General features: G+C 42.4%; 1 protein-coding gene across 1 annotated transcript in view; it reads left to right on the top strand.

The window, feature by feature from the left end:
* Positions 1 to 18785, top strand: part of PTPRD (protein tyrosine phosphatase receptor type D) — a 1886025-nt gene that overhangs the window by 1270421 nt on the left and 596819 nt on the right. The window contains exon 8 of the mRNA XM_067553085.1: positions 7537 to 7579. The gene's annotated coding sequence lies outside the window, so the exon portion shown is untranslated. The remainder of the gene's footprint in view (positions 1 to 7536; positions 7580 to 18785) is intronic.

Here is an 18785-nt window from a genome sequence, read left to right as displayed (position 1 = left end):
TTTTAAGTTCTCTTTTCAAGCAAAATATACATATTTTAATGCATTCAATGCAGAAACAGCCATTTAGATGAAATTTCACAGAAAGCAAAATATAAAGCAGCTTGTGAAATAAAGCACATCTCTTCACATAAAACTATATATATTTTAAAAAATGTTGCGAAGCTCCAATGCAGGTATAGATGTAATGGGTTAGGTTTGTTCCAGGACCTATGACATAGAACCTAAGGCAAGGTCAGATTGGAATCAAATAGATGGTGGACCACCTAGAGATGAAAAGCCTAGACAGAACTAAAAACAAAAAGTGATGCCACTTCTGATCCCTTGCTGTGGTGCACTCTCCTCTTCCTGGGCTGCTTCTCCTTCTATATGGCTGCAACCATCATGCTGGGTTCCAGGGGTGCTGTGGTGTTTATGAGCTACTTCAGGCAGGCACTTTGCACTTCTCTGCTGCTGCAGAAACAGCTCCTTGGACCAGTTCCCTCTGAGCACCCCCCTCCAGTTTCTCCTCTTGCTCCTGTCACCCCTCACCCTGAATGAGAAATGACTGCCTGTGGCAGTACATCTTCCTGCTGCTGCTCTTGCCCAATTGGTCAATGCTGCTTATAGGGCCAGTTTAGGCTGGCAACACGGCCCGGCAGGGGCGTCACAGCCCTTCCTCGGGCCCAGGCTCCACTGTGTCCAAGCTCATGGCCCTCTGCCACTCACTCAGCGGGGCTCCAGCCGCAGCACACTGACACTGGTGCAACCACAGACTCAGTCACACTATAGTCGGCTGTCCCTGGGCTACTTCCTCCTACCCTGCACCTGAGTACCTGCAGCCAGGGGTCTTCCTCCAAGTCGCTGGTGTGGACAGCTAGCGAGAGTACCACGAGTCCCTCACCAACAGCTGGCGGCAGGTCTGGGAACTCCTTGGGGCTGTCAGTAGATGGCACCTCCTCCAGGTCACAGGGTCCCGGTGGGTCCTCCGGCACACCAGGCTCTGGCAGATCCAGTGGGTCCCCGGTGACGGGCAGCTCCTCTAGGTCAGGGCCAGCCTCGGGGGGTTTCTCACAGCCAGTGGTCTTTGGTAGGTCTTCCCAGCTACTAGGGTCTGGTGGTCCGGGCAGGCCTTGGAGGCTCCAGTTGGTGGGGTGTTTGCTCTACACAGCTGCAGGGCCTGGGTCAGGCCCAGACTGCAGCCTCGGGGAAGGCACGTTCTTCTCCGGCAGCAGCTTCCCTCTGAATGAGCTGCTAGGCCGGCCTTTTGTACTTCCCCTTCCTGGTCTGGCTCTGCCCCTCTGCTCCTGGGGTATTTGACTTGCAGGGCCCTGGTCTGCCCATCAGGGGCTTTGTGACCCTTCCTCAGGCCCAGGCTCTGAGGAAGGCCACAGCACCTTGCTACACCCCTCACCCCCTTCAAGTCCAGCTCTTGGTCTCCGGGGCTGGCCTGCGCCCCTTCTCCTAAGCGGGACAAGGCATTGGCATTGGTGTGGTCTTTACTTGCCCGGTGTTGGACGCTGAATGCTAAGGGTTGGTCTCTTTCTTTGATAGTGCTAGCAAAGAGATGCATGGTCTGTGATGACAACGAAGGGGCTGCCGAGGAGGTAATATCTCAGCACCTCCAGCGCCCACTTCAAGGCCAGTGCCTCCTTCTCTATGGTCGCATACTTTTGCTCTTGGGGAAATAGGTTGTGATTTATGTACAGGACGAGGTGTTCTTCTCCGTCGATGTTCTGGGTGAGAACAGCTTCCAGCCTTACGGCTGAGGCATCTGATTGCACCAGGAAGGTGCGATTGTAATCGGGGCTGTAAAGGACAGGCTTGTGGCAAAGCGCGTCCTTCAAGGTGTTAAATGCCCTCTCATGTTCCAGGATCCACCAGACGCGGAGCAGCTGGTCTTTTGTCAGTAGGTGCGTCAAAGGCATGGCGAGGGTGGCAAAGCCAGGCACAAACTGTCGATAATAACCAGCTAAGCCCAGGAACTGCCTCACCTGCTTCTTAGTGGTTGATCGGGGGTATTCTTGCAGTGTTTGCACCTTCCTGATCAAGGGTCACAGGGTTCCCTGACCCAGGGTGTACCCAAAGTAGGTGGTTTTCTGCCACCCTATGCAAACTTTTGGGGGTTCACGGTCAGCCCAGCATCCCGCAGGGTCCTCAGGATGGCTGCCACTTGCTTCAGGTGATCACTCCAGTGGCGGCTCTACACTACGACATTGTCCAGGTAGGCCGTGGTATAATTCACATGGGAGCCCAGGAACTGGTCCATCAATCGCTGGAACATCGCAGGTGCCCTGTGGAGTCTGAAGGGCAGCCTCACGAATTGATATAGCCATCTTGGGGTCGCAAACGTCGTCTTCTCCCTAGAGCTGGTGTCAAAGAGGATTTGTCAATACCTCTTCATGAGGTCGAGCATGGTAAAGTATTGACCCTCCCCGAGTCGATCGAACTCATCGATCCGTGGCGTGGGGTAGGCATCAAACTTCAAGATGGTGTTGACTCACCAGAAGTCTCTACAGAAGCAGCGTGACCAGCACGATGGGGCTACGCCACTCGCTGCTCGAGGGCTCTATCACCCCAAGTCTTAACATAGCTCGGACCTCTTCCTCCTCAACAGCCTGCAGATGGCGGGGAGGGGGAGATCTTGTGCCAGTATGCACCAGTTCGCCGAGGAGAGTTTCAATGGTGTGGTACACCTAAGTGGTTTTCTTGGGGGTCGCGGTAAAGGTTGTTGCGAAGGTTTCCAGAAGGTATTTTGCTTGCCGCCTCTGGGTCTTGGAGAGGTCGGCATCCATCTGGGGTTCTCCTGGGTCTTCCCTTTCAGGGATCTGTGGGCCCAGGTCCAGATCAGGGGGGTAAGGATTGATTAGTAGAACCCTCCCGCTCATGCTAGGGCTTCAATAGATTGATGTGATAGACTGCCAATCTGGTTGATAGACCTCAAAATTTACTGGGACAACCTACCAGATGACCTCATGTGGCCCTTGCCATCGGGCCAGTAACTTGGATGGTAGTAATACCAGGACCTCGTCGCCCGGCTCAAAGAAGGTTATACGTCTGGCTGTGTGGCTTGGGTGGTTTGCAGGTTCTCCTGGGCCAGGATTCCCACCTGTTGAAGGCATTCTCACAAGTCCAGGACATATTGTAGCGGCCCCTGGGTCAGTGAGGGGGCCTGTTCCCACTGCTCCCGCATTTGGTTCAGGATCCCCTTTGGTTGTTGGCCGTACAACAGTTTGAATGGTGAGAACTGGGTGGAGGCCTGGGGTACTTCCCGTATGGTGAGGAGAAGGGGTGGGATCAACTGGTTCCACCTCCGCAGATCTTCAGGGGAAACTTCCGGAGCATGTGTTTGGAACCTCTCGACCAACCCGTCGGTCTGGGGGGTGATAGATCGAGGTCTGGAGCTTCTGCATCCCAAGGATGTCGCAGACCTCCCGGAACAGTCGGGAGGTAAAATTAGTTCCTGGTCCATGAGGAGTTCTTGGGGTAACCCCACCCTCACAAATACCTTGAACAGTTCCCCCATGACAGTCCGAGTGGTAGCGTTCTTCAGGGAGATGGCCTCTGGGAAGCTGGTGGCATAGTGCATCAGGACGAGGAGGTAGTGATACCCTGCCACACTCCGCTCCAGAGGTCTATGGCCACTCTTTCTAATGGGGTCCTGACCAGGAGGAGAGGCACCAGGGGGGCCTGCGAAACGCCGGCCAGGGCTGCCACCTGACTCTCCGGGCAGGAGGCACAATACTCCTGGACTTCGTGCTGCACACTGGGCCAATAGAAGCAGGCCAGGACTTGGGCCAGGGTCTTGTCGAGGCCCAGGTGGCCCGTGGCTGGGATATCGTGTGCCAACCTCAGAACGGCTCTCCAATGGACACGGGGGGTCCTGGTCCAGGAGTCCCACTCCACCCGATACAGCTAGTCATGGCGTAGCTCAAACCGTGGCTCGTTCGGGGACGGTCACCACCCCATTTACGGCGGCTAGTTGATCATAGGCACTACTGAGGGTGGGGTCTTCCCACTGATCCTGACAGAAATCCTCCCTTGGCTCACCCAGGTTGTGAGGATCAGTAGTCGCCAGAGGGGGGTCTCCCTCCTTGGCCCCCGCATTGCCGGGGAGGTCCTGGGCAGGATCCAAACTGTTGTCTTCAGGGCGAAGCTTGTGGTCATCTGGGGTTCCCTCTTCCTGAGTCACCTCTCCTGGGGCTCCTCGGTGGCCTATCCTCTGTAGAAGTCCCGCGAAGTCTGGCCAGTCCCAGCCTAAAATTACAGGGTACAGTAGGCGAGGCACCAGCCCCCACTGGGAGCACCCGGATGACCTGCCTAATGGTCAAGGGTCGGAGAGTATGGGGTAGATCTTCAGATCCCCATGGATGCATCTCAGGCCAACCTGCCTGAGGACTCTTTACTAAAAAGGTTCCCTCTGACCCCCGAAGGGTCAGCCACAGTACCAGATCAATATAAGTTTGGATCTTACCCAAAATACCACACTGCCAACCAATCTTTTAGTAACTAAAACTAAAGATTTATTATAAAAAGAAAGAAACAAACCATAAGAGAAATGTTAAAGGATTAAATCAATCAGATACAAAAGATTTGAAACAAAAGATTTGAAAAGATTTGAAAGTCCATGTACATCAGGTTTCTAGAAGAACTGTGGAGTTTGCAGGCTTGTATAGTTCCTCTGGTGTACATCTAGTAACTGGACAGGCCTCAGTCCTTTGTTTCACAGCTTCAGTTGCAGATGACTTGATCTAGAGGTAGGTTGGTAGCTGAAGCTGAATCCCAACTGAAGAACAAAAGATTTCCCAGGCCTTTGCCTTATATACCCGCTTGCCCTTCCCATGCTGTTTGTGGAATTTTACAGGAACAAAATGGAGTTCAGAGTCACATGAGTAAGTCCTGGTGACTCATCAGGTATACCTCTGACTTTTCCCCCTGGGCCCGTTGCATCTGTGTATGTTTCAATGGGCCATTAAGCAGGCTATTCTGCCGCCACCCTGTCTAGGGTGTGTCTCATCTAGCACAATTTGAAATACAACTATATCAAATATATCCATAACTTCCATTACACATATAACACATGAACATAAGTATTATCATCTCACTTAGCATATTATAGCCTTTCTAACAGTACCTGACATGGCATATCTTACATGAATTATTATGATTTTGACATACTGATGTCACATAATATAATAAATGCCCCCCCGATATCCAACCAGCATGACAGGATGTTTGCTCTGCACGGTCGCAGGGCCTGGGTCAGGCCCAGACCGGAGCCTTGGGGAAGGCACTTCCTTCTCCGGCTGAGGCGATTTGGCCTGGAGGGCCCTCATCTGTCCAGCAGGAATGTCATGACCCTTCCTTGGGCCTAGGCTCCAACGAAGGCCACAGCGCCTTGCTGTGGGGCCTGCTTCCGTTCCTCTGTTCGTTCACACATCCGGACAGAGTTCCCCTGGGCAACGTCCGCCGGCCCCCTTGACACTTTCCGGGAGCAGTGGGCACTGTTTGAGGTTCTCTGCTCGGTGTCCCATTCTGGTTCCCTTTGTTTAAACCTGTGATCCCCACGCCCGCTCCTTTTTTCATTAGTTGTCCCATGCACTTAGTTGTGGCCTGGGTCCAGTGACTCCTCCCCTTCAGGTTACAAATGGTACGGTCAGGAAGGAGGGAGAGGAAATTGGAAGAAGGCTTCTAGTGATGCCAGTAGGGCATACCAGATGTTTCCAAGCTCTATGCAAAGCTCCAGCAGCAAAAAGTTCACAGGGGAGGAGAACGTAGCTGTAGAAACTAGCCATAGCCTCCCTCCTTTGGGTGATGGGCAGGGTAGCCTAATACATGGAATATCAAGAAGGGGGTTTTGGCAGGGAGTGTTTTGATTCTCTGTGCAATAATTCCTGCTCCTGGAGTTTTTCTTGATAGGAGTTTATACTGTTGCCAACTCTGAAAATTTTTTGTGAGACTCATGATACTTGGAGTTTGTCTGAAAGCCCCAGTTCCTGGAGTCTAGTGATTAAATGAGAATCTCAGCTGCCACTTAAAAGAAACACCCCCAACTTACTAACCCTCATGGTTCCTGGAAAAAAAAAATTGAGAACATTACCCAAGAGCCCCTTAAAGGCTCAGAATCCAGAAATGTTTTTTGGGGGGACAGGGTATGAGAGCCTAAAATCCATTATTTAAAAAAAAATTATTTTAAAGTCAACCTCAAGACATTTTGAGGCCTGACTCATGATATTTGAATGATTGGGGATTGTAATACTGGAGTTAAATCTGCTCCTGTTGGCAGGGACTTGGAAGGAAGGGGAGGAGGTAATGTATAGAATGATGTGTTCTACCTTGGACTCAGTCCTTGCAGTGCTACCATGTGCTACAGTGTTCACAGCATCAGCTTTAGAGAACCTTCCCAGTGTGTTCAGCGAACAGGCTATACACAGTACTATACAAACATTAGTTACTGAGGACAGTTGAATATGTGTGTTTGTGCTTATAAAATTTGTGGGGGAAAATAACAGGATTTGATTAATCAAAGGTGGTTCAGAATAAGTTTGTGAGTGTATCACTAAGGATCACAACTTACCTCTCTCTCTAGGGGCGTTTTAAGGCTGCTTGGGAAAACGTCATAATTTTTTAAGTCATTTTAGCACAAGCTATTTTTTTCTATCCGTAAAATGTATTCACTGAAAAATGTCCAGCCAGCGCTATAGTTGCGCTATAATTGCACAATAACATCTGAGGGCTTGTCATGTCCATTCCTCTGCTGAAAAGTTTAGGTAAATGGTTTTGTATTTCTTTTTCTCGTAATTTTTTAAAAAAGGAGACCAATTTTAAACATTGTAGCTCCTGTTCACAAAAGAGTCATTTAAATTGAAGGAACTCTACCTCTGAATGCAGAGTCAGTCATCTGTAGTATACTGTGGAAAAGAATACATTTAGTGAGTGGGAATGAGCTGCACCTTTTTAATATTAATCACTCCTGTAGAGCCTGATCCAAAGCCCACTGTGGTCAATAAGAGACTTTGTATTAATGTCACTGGGGACTGTATCAGGTCCTTAATGCTCTGAGTTATGTATGTATTCATACCTGTATTTCCCAAAAGATCATAAAAATTGGTGTTGATTGAGTCAAAAGACTACACACACATTCTCCTTACCTGCTAATCTGGAGTATGTAATATCATGCATATAAAGCAGGTATTATGTCTCTTTTCACAGACTAGCATGTCGAAGGTCCTCTCTCTATATAGTAATTAATTACAGAGGATTTTGTTTTCTCTTTGTGTCAGACTTGTTTTATTTGTAACCCAATAGTTGTCTGCTTTATAAAAATGAATTGAAAATACATTTTCTTCTAAAACATCAGTCAAAATCCTTTGCTGTTGGATACTGAGTGGCTAACATGCACTGCATGTAACTGCACATCCCAGCTGGGATTTAAGGAAAAAATATAAAAGTGCAGCTCATTGTTACTTGTTCTTGACCTTCTTTTTGAAACTCTCTAATAGAAAATACATTAGGCATTTCCCAAAACTTTACATTGTATCATTCTGTCTTTTGCTTTAGGTGAGAAGTCCGGTGGACATCAGCAGACTCTGAAGAGACCAAAGTAAGATTTTATATATGTTGTATTTCAAAGGTTTTATGGACACAAATGTTCAATCTTTTTCTTAAGAGGACTATCACTAATTTTTGGCATGGATTTCTTGGTGTGAATCTAAAATTTCTCTTGTATTTGGCAGCATCTAGCAGTTGTAAAGAGTATTATTTTAAAGTCTTCTGAAGGTTCCTTTAGATGGGAAACAGAGCACAATATTTGGAGTGGTGGCTTTTGCAGTGGAAGTTTGTACAAAGAGGTTCTGAGGGGCAGGGGTGAGATCACAGTTTAGATTTTTCAGGTTTTTTGGAATAAAGAAAAAGAGTCTTAATCACAAAGTGGGTTCGTCAGGTATGCTATAAATTAAAGGGGAATGTAGTTAGTGAGTGAAATAAGTAACCAATCAACCAACAAACAAATATGGCTTTTGAGCCTTTCTAGTTTTTCTGTTTGGTGTCAGATTCAACACAAGCATTTTTATAGTAAATATAGGCACTTGCAGCCAGTGCAGTAAGGCAGCAAAATACTTCGTATGTTCTCGTAAACAGATGTTCTGCATGTCACACCTACCTGAAAGTTTACTTGTAAATTCTTCATTACTTTTAAAGACAATTCTGTATTTCAGTTGTGTAGAAATCTGATTATCAAACGCGTTGGGCCTCTTCCAACTCCCTTTCCTGTCTCTTTACATTGACTTAAATAGGAATTGGAGTAAATCCCTAATGAGAATATATCAGATTACAGCAGCGTGTTAAAATTAACCAGCAACTCAAATCAATGAGGTGAAGTAGTAATTATTGTACATGTACATAGATATCTTTGTAATCTGCAATGCATGATACCTGTTTTAACTTGATTTACCTAATATGTCCATGAACATTTACTTTATTCTGAACAGTGATTTGCAGTTTGCCAGTCAAGCTACAAAATGTACAAACTGGGCATATGGTGAAGGATAGTCTGTCAGTTGTTTCCATTTCCATGTTAGGCCAATCAGAATTGTTTTATTTAAAGATTAAGTTTTTATATTTTATATTTTCTAAATGTTGCAATAAATGGAAACTATAAAATCAGAATTGGTCCCAGATTTAGGATAATTGTTAAGATTCCCATTTCAGCCAGGATTGTCCTTTTTAAAAAAAATCAGCCTGTGTGTTGACAGCATTTAAACAATATTTTCTTTCCATCACTGGAGTTTGCTGTGTTTAGCAGGTGTGAGGCCATTGGTGACATGTTCCCTTCTCAAAACCTCGTTCAGCCATTCCTTTCTGGTATCTCTGCAACAGAGGGGAATAGAGAGCAGGCACTGAGTACACTGAGAGTACACTGAGCAGGCAAACAAATCCTCATTGAGCAAGATGGGACCTACAAATACAAGAGAGAGTTAAGAAAGGGTCAAAGGTTTTAGATTACTAGCCATTATCCATTTAACTGGGCTATAAGATCCTATTTCAGATGATGGTTAGACAACAATATGCTTTTGAACAAGAAAATCCAGTCCTCAGAATCTATATTGGAATAAATCCTGTGCACACACTTCTTAAAAAACAACTAAAAACAAATATTCCTTGGGTGTGAGAAGATTTTTTTCTTTCCTTCATGGAGGGAAGTGAGGAAAAAAAACTGGGGATGTGGAAGTTTTGGCCAGGACCTGCCCTTTTGGATTTATAGGATAAGATCTGACATATTTGAATATCTTAAATAACAAAGTTTTTTAAAACAGCTTTTAAATTTTCTGTCTCAATCAGCTGTGAATACATTGTCAAAATTTAAGCATCTGACTATGTGATTACAGCCACAAATCAGGTAGGTCTAGTGGAGAGGGTATCAGACTGTAAGAGTCACGAGATTTAGGTTCTAATCCCAGCTATGCCACTGATCCATTGCGTCAGCTGGGCAAGTCACTTCACTTCTCTGTGCTTCTGACTCCCCTCCCTACGCTTTGTTTGTCTTGTCTGTTTAGATTGTAAGCTCTTTGGGGCAGAGACTGAGTCTCACTATGTGTTTGTATAGGGTCATGCACTTTGCAGCACTGATTTAGCAGAGGCCTCTGGGTGCTATCATAATACAAATAAAAATAATTGCAAACAATTGCACTTTTTTTCTTTTTTTTTGAATACTAAACAAGTGGTCAGGTTGAAGTTCCTTTAAAAATTTGGTCCTACACATGCTAGCTTCTACCTATCCAAATACTTGTACATGAAGTAGCTTTCAGTTTGTCTTGGGAAAGAGAATGAGACCCTGTTAGGAAATAAGTAAGGTTAAGATTCTGTCACGAGTATTTTTAGTAAAAGTCAGGAACAGGTGCGGGCAATAAACAAAAATTCACAAATCTGTCTCTGACTTTTACTAAAAATTCCCTGAGGCACAGAGGACAAACCTTGCTGCTGGGGCTTCCAGCTGCAGAGCTTTGGAGCAACAGGAGCTGACAGTGGCTATTCCAGTGCTGGTAGGCCTACCCAACCCCACTGCTGCTCCGTTGGGCTGGGCCTAATGCTTCTGCTGTCCCTGGCCATCCATCAGCTGTTCGGTGTGCTGGGGCTGGCTGCAGCTCAGCTGTTCTGCAGCACCCTTGGGCAGCTGGCTGCCTATCAGCTGTTCAGGGCTTCCAGGCTAGCCGCCTGTCAGCTGTTCGGAGGTCCCTGGGCAGCTGCCGCTGATCAGCTGTTCAGGGGGACCCTGGGCAGTCGCTGCTCTGGCAGCCCTGCGGTGACAGCTGCTCTAGCCCTGCCCCAGAAGAAGTCACAGAGGTCCCAGAAAGTCACAGAATTTGTGACGTCCTTGAGTCAGAATCATATTGTTAGATAAAAATCTTTGTTGTGTGTCACACTGAAAATGTTTTTTTCCTTTCCTTAGAAGTCTCCATTGTAAACACATTGCTTGATAAAAGTGATAATTAATCTTTCTTGACTTTTAGACTTTGCCATGCTGATATTGCATAAGTAAACTTTGTTCTTTTCTTGTCAGCTTACTTATTGGTAAGAAATTGTCGAACATATGCTCCTTTATGCATTGCTATTGTTATTTTATCAGTACAATTTAGCTGCAGAGAATGTATTTTCTTCCTGCTTCGCTACATAATTCATGTCTTGATTTTACAAAACATGAAACTTTTCTAGTTCCCGCCCCTTAAGTCTGCAGCCTTTAGTAAATACCAGATTATTAAATACTGGGTAGGACAATATGGTACATTATGCTTTTCCACTAGAGAGAATCACTGTGAGTGTGTCTATGTTGAAATTAGATACCCATGGCTGGCTCATGCCAGCTGACTTGGGCTCATGCTAAGGGGCTGTTTAATTGCGACATTTGGGCTCAGGCTGCAGCCTGAGCTCTGGGACCCTCCCATCTCACAGAGTCCTAGAGCCCAGGCTCCAGCCTGAGCCTGAACATCTACACCGCAATTAAAAAGCCCTTAGGTTGAGCTCCTTAGCCTCAGTTATCTGGCACGGGCCAGCAGTGAGTCTTTAATTGCAGTGTAGACATACCCTAAGAGAGATGGTCTTTGGCTTGAGATTTAAGGGTAAATACATTTACAAACATGCATTTTGTTCTCCAAGTTCAAATAAATAATGTTAGGTAGCAAATTAGGGAGCCCTTGTGCCATTTTAGTAAACTGAAATCCAAAGTCATGACTATAAGCCAACTTGCTATTTCTTTTGTAAGGCTCTCTATTTCCTCCAAGTTCTTCTATGTGGCTGTTCTTCAGAGCCTGTAAATTGACTTTTTGTTGTAAAGTGTACATTATACATTGGAGGGAGCTGATTATGGAGATCAAAAGACATTGAGTTGGCAAAGTGTAAGCAACCTTTGACTGCATGACAGCCTAATCACAAAAAGCTTTATATCAAGGGAGCGCTCAAAGTGCAATTTAGTAGCAGGAAGATAGCAATACATCCTATAGGGGTATTAATATTTCCAGTAGCCATTCCTTATTTTTTTAAAAAGTCAAACACAAAAATAATCTATAAAGCAACCCAGCTGGCTTTCCTTATGTAAATAGGGTGCTATAATTGCGCACATTCTAAAAAATATGGGTTCTATTTATGATGGCATTATTTTCTGGTGTCTTCCATGAACAAAAAAAATTAAAAGCAGTCCTAAGACAAGTGAACATGGAATCACTGAAATCCCAGTGAGTCTCAGCGTTAGTCCTTGGTGCTGTAAGTAATGTGTTTCCATTTCTGTGCCATTATAGTAATGAATCACTATCTTATGCAGCATGCAAGTATTCATCCTCCTGCTATGACATCACTTAGAATATTTAATCTTCATGAAACTCTATGATGTTATAAAAACCGACAGATATATAATATACTTTTTTCCCCTCCTTCCTTTCATTTCACTTGGCACAGTGTGCTATGCAGGAAAAAATAATCGCTCTGGTTGATGAGGTTTTCTTTGCCACAAGAGAATGTTTTCACTTTATCCTGCCTTTGCTTGATAGATTTCATTTTATATTTAGATTTACGTGTTCACGTTTTACCAAGGAAAAAGATAAATCAGAAGCACCTAATCATAAGGAGTCTAGATTGTACATGAATTAAGAAATGAGCAGTGACATTATTTTAAATAGTCAAAATATTCTATTATTTTCTAATTACTAAATTATAATTGTCCAAGAACAAATGAAAGGTTGCTAAGACACAACAGATTACCGAAGAAGGAGGAGGAAAGAAGAAAATCAGCACAAATAATTAATAAATCAGATAGCACTAGTATTAATTTAGGCATATGTTATCAAGGTTTCAAAATATCAATATATGGTATGATGATAAAACAAGGTTTTTTTGGTGAGATTCTGCTATCATTCTTTATCATCTGTCATGAGAGGACTTTCATAAATGATGGAAAACCTGCAATTACTTACTGATCATGGGAAATAATAACCTTCTGGTAAATGGTGAGCAGGTATACAGAAACAGAGATTCCAAGCAGAAAGAACCAGTGTTACCATGCAAACAACTCACAGTTCCATGGCACAAGATTGGAACTGATGTGTTCAACTTGGGAAGACATGATCATCTGGTAATAATGAACTATGTTACCAGCTTCCCAGAGGTAATCTCACTTGAATATTCCACAGCAGCAACAGTTGTCAGGCATATTAAATCTGTATTTGCATGACATAGAATTCCAAGAACAATAACAACTCACAATGACCACAGTTCAAGAAGAGGGAATACCTGAATTTTGCTAACGTGTGACTTTCATCATGAGACATCTCTATCTTCCCAGATATCTTCAAACTGAATGTGGAGTACATATAGTGAATAACTTGCTTTAAAAAGCAAGAGATGCAAGAGAAGATCCATATTTAGCACTGTCAACCATAGAGATACACCACTGCAAAGTAACCTGCTGAACTCTTCTACCACAGATGCATAAATACTCAATTACTAGATATAGGACAAAACAAAAGATAATTAAGGAGTCTGTGATATTGAGGAAAAGATTAGGAAAGTACAATCAAACAAAATACTACAATAAAGAAATTTGACTAAAGAGGGTTTGCAATACAGCAGATAAGAAACATTGCTGAAATGCACTGATCAAGACTTGTTAGGGTTGTGGTTAAGAAACTGAAGGTTAAATCAGTTAATGTATTTGTAGTAATTTGATAGTTTGAACTAAAACACTATTAAATTAATCAGGGTTATGCTCTGATTAATTTAATAGTGTTTTAGTTCAAACTATCAAAGGGATCTAAAAAGGGAAGATGTGCTATAGAATAAATCCTCCAGGAAGTGTAGTGATCTTAGACTTCTTGTATATACAGTCTTTAGTTTTATGGGACACACTTCCTGCAGTGGGAAGAAACAAAGAAAGGTCAGGGCAGCTGCAGGCTGCAACTACACAGAGAGTAGAAAGTTTGTCACCTCATTTCTGTACATGGTTCCTGTTCACATTAAAGGGTTTATCATGACTATGGTCTTCTCATCAGTGAGATACTTCAGTGTATGTGGAATTGATGAGACCATAGCTGAATACACAATAAAAAGAAAATTGAAAAATTGGAACAGGCTCAAAGAAGAACCATGAAAATGATTTGCGGTCTGGCCATATACACTATATGATGAGAGACTTAAGATGTTCAATTTATTTAGCTTATGAAAGAGTACAGTTGGTAAAGATAAAGAGTGCAGGTAGAGTTATGTATTTGTGCTATGTCTCCTAGGATGCGTCTTGTCAAATATTTCCATACAATAGAATTTTATTTTTCTATCCTTTCCCTTTAAAAACAATACTCAGAAATTAAATTTTAAAAATATGTTAGAGAAAGTAAAGCTTGCAAGATTAAGCATAAATGGGCCCACAATTGTTAAAGCTGCACATACAAGCTTAACTCTATCTCTTTGAATATATGCATTAAATGTCCCTTTGTGCTTATGGTACCGTTTTTAGTTATACAATCACATCTACTTTTTAAATAATATGATATACTGTTTTATATTTCTCTACATCCTTAGATACATGTATGAAACTCTTATTGTACTTCAATTTACTGTATCCATGCCAGACAAAGAATCCATGGAAGTCCGGTACATGAAAAGAACATAGGAAACCATACTTAGACATCATACTGTAGAACAAGAAAACCAGTACAAAGTAATAATTAACGCTTATTGGTGCACAAATTAGCTTTGTAGTTAACTGTCTAATCTCCTGAAATTCATATAAGGAAGGTTGTTTACCAGTTGTAAAGAATGTGTATAGCATATGTCTGCATATGCATAGTTTGAGAGTTTATCATGTAAAAATCTGTAGTAAAAGATATTAGACCACCAAGTCAGTTAAAAAAACGTACAAGTACACAGGAATGAAAACAAATTACAAGATGCTAGACATGTAGCCACTGTTAATGGTTAATATTATATAACTGTATAGCATGTGACTGTATAATTAAAGTACTGCTTGGCTTATCATAAGTATGCATAAAGGTATAGCATTCTGTTTGGTTGTGCAATCTTAACTTCGTAATTTCATGAGTGCTAAACCATCTAGCCAAGGGGGTTAACTCTGCCTTCACATGAATGGGTACAACTCCCATTGACTTCAGTGAGAAGTCAGCCACTTATGTGAAGGCAGAACTGATCTCTTAGTGGTTGCTCAACATAGTTTGCTTTTATGGATTAAAATGCTCATTTCCCACTAGAGGAAATGGCTGCTTTTTAACATTGCCATTTACTTACTAGATAAAAACACTGGGTCAGATCCTCAGATGCCTTAACTGGCACCAGCTGAGGATTTGTACCAGCTGAGGATCTAGCCCATTATTGCATTTGAAACTGCAATATGGGGATTTACCCGTGATTTTGAGGGTACAACCATGTTGGATTTGAAAGAAATATTACCTTTGTCTTTACCAGACAGAAAATTAAATGAAGCTGTGAATCTAAACATGTTTGGGACTGCTAGCATACCAGATTTATTAAACCAGTCATTAATATGCCATTTATATGTTTGAATTAATTGAAACTGTGGTGACTAAAAAAAGAGATTATGGTGTAGATGCCAGCAATTAATAGTGTGAGAGCCTGCTCCTTGGCTGTGGGCACTGTTTGTCTTAATAACACATTTGAATTTTTGGCTTATTGTTTGCCTTGGTTGGGTGCTGCTGTTGGACTATTTTTTTCACTGTAATCATAGACATTATTTCAGCTGACTTCTCTCCAATAATCAAATGGATGATCATTACACAGCTTAATAATATATATTTTAATGCTTATTTTACTATTTATTCAATTAGAGTTCTATTCTTTTTCTTTGTGTAACCACTCTGTTCCAGTCTTATTTAAAATAGTCTGTGCCCTCAGGCAAGCAGGCCCTGAATTCCAGTTTGAGAAGGACAGATCTCTAATTATCTCATTATAATTGTTTAATGATAGATGTCTATATTTTTTTCATTATTGCATGCATGCTTGGGTAATAAACTGATGAGCACAGTACAAAATATTAAATAAATAAATTAAATTATATAGTTCTAGAACTAACTAGGTGCTATAGCCCAAATACCTTTATAATCTCCTATTAAGTTTGGATTGCTTTCCCGGGAGCCAATAGAAACATAATTACTTCCATCAAAATTCTAATAAAATAGGGAGCATATACAGGCAATCTCTTAACTTGCTGCTGCTCACTTTTGTGATGCACAGGAGAAATGCCTACTTTTCACCACCTTTTTCCATCTACTCATGCAATAAATATATATTTTTAATTTTTTTCACACATCCCAGTTAGATACATCCAGTCATGTCAGATCAGTTTGCACTAACTAACGCAAAATCGGTGGAAATCCAGGACATAGCACTAGGAATAGTCTCACTTTCAGCATGGATGGATGCTGCACGTACATTGATTATTCAGGGGCATTGCCTTGGGTAACTTCTAGGTAACAGCTAAAAAACAACTGCTACTGGATTATAAATATAGGTACTAAATTTTTTAATGTAGCTGTTTGGTACCATTATTATATTACTTCACTCTAATAGGCTAGCATGAAAGAATGGACCAACTTGTCAAAATCAAATAAACTCCTCCTTGAAACTCAGGTCTGCACACAATCCAACATGAGCTAAAAAATTTTTTAAGGTTTGAAAGTAGATGGCTAAGGATCTTGCAATTATGTACTCCATGCTTTTTGTCCCTCCTTTAGCTTTCTTGACTGATATTTCTTGCCTCTTCCATCCCCAAACTGAGATCTAGTGAATCAGGCCATTGTCCCAATGCCTTTTCTTTCCTGAGTCCATCATTTGTTCTGTGCTCAGACTCCTTTATGTTTGTTGATATTTCAGATTCATCAAAAGGTCACTGCAGGTCTGACAGTCTCTGCTGTGCACTGTACTGTCTTCAAATCTTGTGTATTCTCTAAGGGCTTCTCTGTCTCGGAATCAATGGTATGCCTCTAATCCAAAGCATTTGGCTGTATTCCTGCAGCTTTTCCAGACTGTTTGAAGCTTTTGAGGCTTCTCCTGCCTAACTCCCTACTTTTGTAAATACATAATGTATTTGGTCTTTTCCCTAAACCCATGCTTCTACAAATGCATGTGTTGCTCTTTTCCTTCCCTCCCTTTGTGTATACCTCACTCTATAGCTATTACTCTGGCCAAAGTTTAGGGGAAGTTTGTGAATTATTTTGAACAGTTTTCTCCTTGTCTCACTTTCCTGTTTCTCCTCCTCTTTCTTTTCCATTCTTTAAGTATAATCTGATCCCTGGATTATTAACTGAGTATCTTTCTATTTCCCTTCCTTCCCTAGTCCATGTTTTGTTACTCCACCTTCCTCTCAGCTGCCTCCCACCATTCCCATCCATATGCAGGCTCTTTTCTGACATGCTGTGCCAGATCTGACAAACTGCTATACTGTCTACTTTCTTCAAGGCTCGACTGGCCTCAGTATGCCTTGTGTAGTTCTGACTCAGCGGAGCCCAGGAGCATGTGAGACTGGAAGGTAATAGCCGAACCCGCCCCCCCACCACAACAAATGAAGAATATTTCAGCAAAGCAAGCATACCTGTCTGTGAGTGAGTGGGATGGAGGGGTCAGATAAGAGCAGAAGTGGCATCAAGGACAAAGAAAAAGAGAAACATCTTAGAAAAGTGTGGGGTGCCTCCATGTTCCATTTTGTCACCTTTCCTGCCCAATGTGTGTATTGAGCTGTTAGAAGGCTTAGTAAAAAAGCACAAGGTGCAGTGTTTTCAGCATTCTGACACACCCACCTTAGCCTCTTGCTCATCCATCATCGATGACATGGGTTCAGTGCCTTAGTCAATGAATAACTGAGACTGGCAAATAGATGAGAGCAAGCTGGATAATGCTCAACCTAGACAAGACTGAGATGATGGTGGCCTACAGGAAGCAACCAGAGGAGATGACAGAGGTAATACACTCCCTCTATCAAAAGGACTGATATCTGCTATTAGTTACTAGGTTTCACAACTTAGGGATTCCCCTTCTCTCTAGCCTGGATCTAGCCAGGATGTCCCCCAGTTTTCCAATACGGGAAGGGAAGGGTGGTTGTAACGCTCTTATATTGTTCAGGAGTCCTAGGTTGAGAACCCCAATTTAGAAGATGTACCCTCTTGCTTCTAGAGGTGATCCCTCCAAAACAGGATTGAGACTCATTGTCAGGCAGCTTGCCCTGTCAATGCCTATGCTGAAGATAAAGGACTTCATTCTCCCATGCTGCCAGTTTGAGAGCATCACCACGAAATACACTTAGTTCTATTGTTCAAAGCTTTTTTTCATTAACTACCATCTTTTCTGTTCTTCTGTTTGCACTGTTGTTTTAATATTGTGGAGCAGATAGTGCCTGTTTCAAAGGTAGCTAGAAACAAAGTAAAATGTCATTCTTATGGTGGAATTTGAAGCAAAGACGCAAATGGATTCTAAAGCCAGTGAATGCCTTTGCTTACTCCTAACTGGCTGTTCCCTATTGCCTCCTCATTACTTATGCACAGTTTTAGAACATCTCTCATTATTAATAATCATTTTTTATTGTTTTATCTCTCAGCATTAACACTAATATTTTGTTTGTGTTGCACAAAAAAGGAACATGTTTAAAGTTATTCCTTTAAAAATCTGTGTTCATTATCTTTGTTGGTTTCTGCAGGGAAATGGGTTAGGCATTAGGTTCATTATATGTGACTCAGGTTATTTTGTTTCAGGTTTAAAATTAGTCAGATTATATCATTGTTAAGTTTTATCTCTGCCTTTCATTGTGATTTTAAATTTTAGCCAAAGACTTTCTTGCCTCGTGAGGGTGAATGCTCACGGAAAACAAAGGAGTGATGCATTGTTATGATTCAGAGAAACAAGATCGCCTATTCATGAATAGAAACGTAACCTATGGTTTATAATTACTGGCATTATAATTAGTATTAACAACACACATTCCATACTGGCTTAACACTGTTATCAGACACACACACAGTTTAGAGGAATTCTTCCGAGCCCTTATGTGCTCTAATATCACATGATAAATTATCCCTGTCTTCCTGTCATGTGGAATACTTCCTGACCTCTGACCTTCTCTAATTACCGCTAGTAGCGTCTCAGAGGGACTTTTTTGAAGTTCAGAAATAACTGTATTGTTTTAATTATTCAGTAAAAGACTGATTAAAGTATGTCTGAGAGCAATGCGTATCTAATTCATAATTACATACATAAGTGATAAGCTCTGTGGATTAGACTTTTTACCTCCAGGGATGTAGTTTGAA

This window comes from Emydura macquarii, unplaced genomic scaffold, assembly GCF_026122565.2.
Source record: "Emydura macquarii macquarii isolate MOO-44397 ecotype Brisbane River unplaced genomic scaffold, CSIRO-AGI_Emac_v2 contig_1451, whole genome shotgun sequence".
NCBI lineage: Eukaryota > Metazoa > Chordata > Testudines > Chelidae > Emydura > Emydura macquarii.
This window is presented reverse-complemented; position numbering and strand designations above follow the sequence as displayed.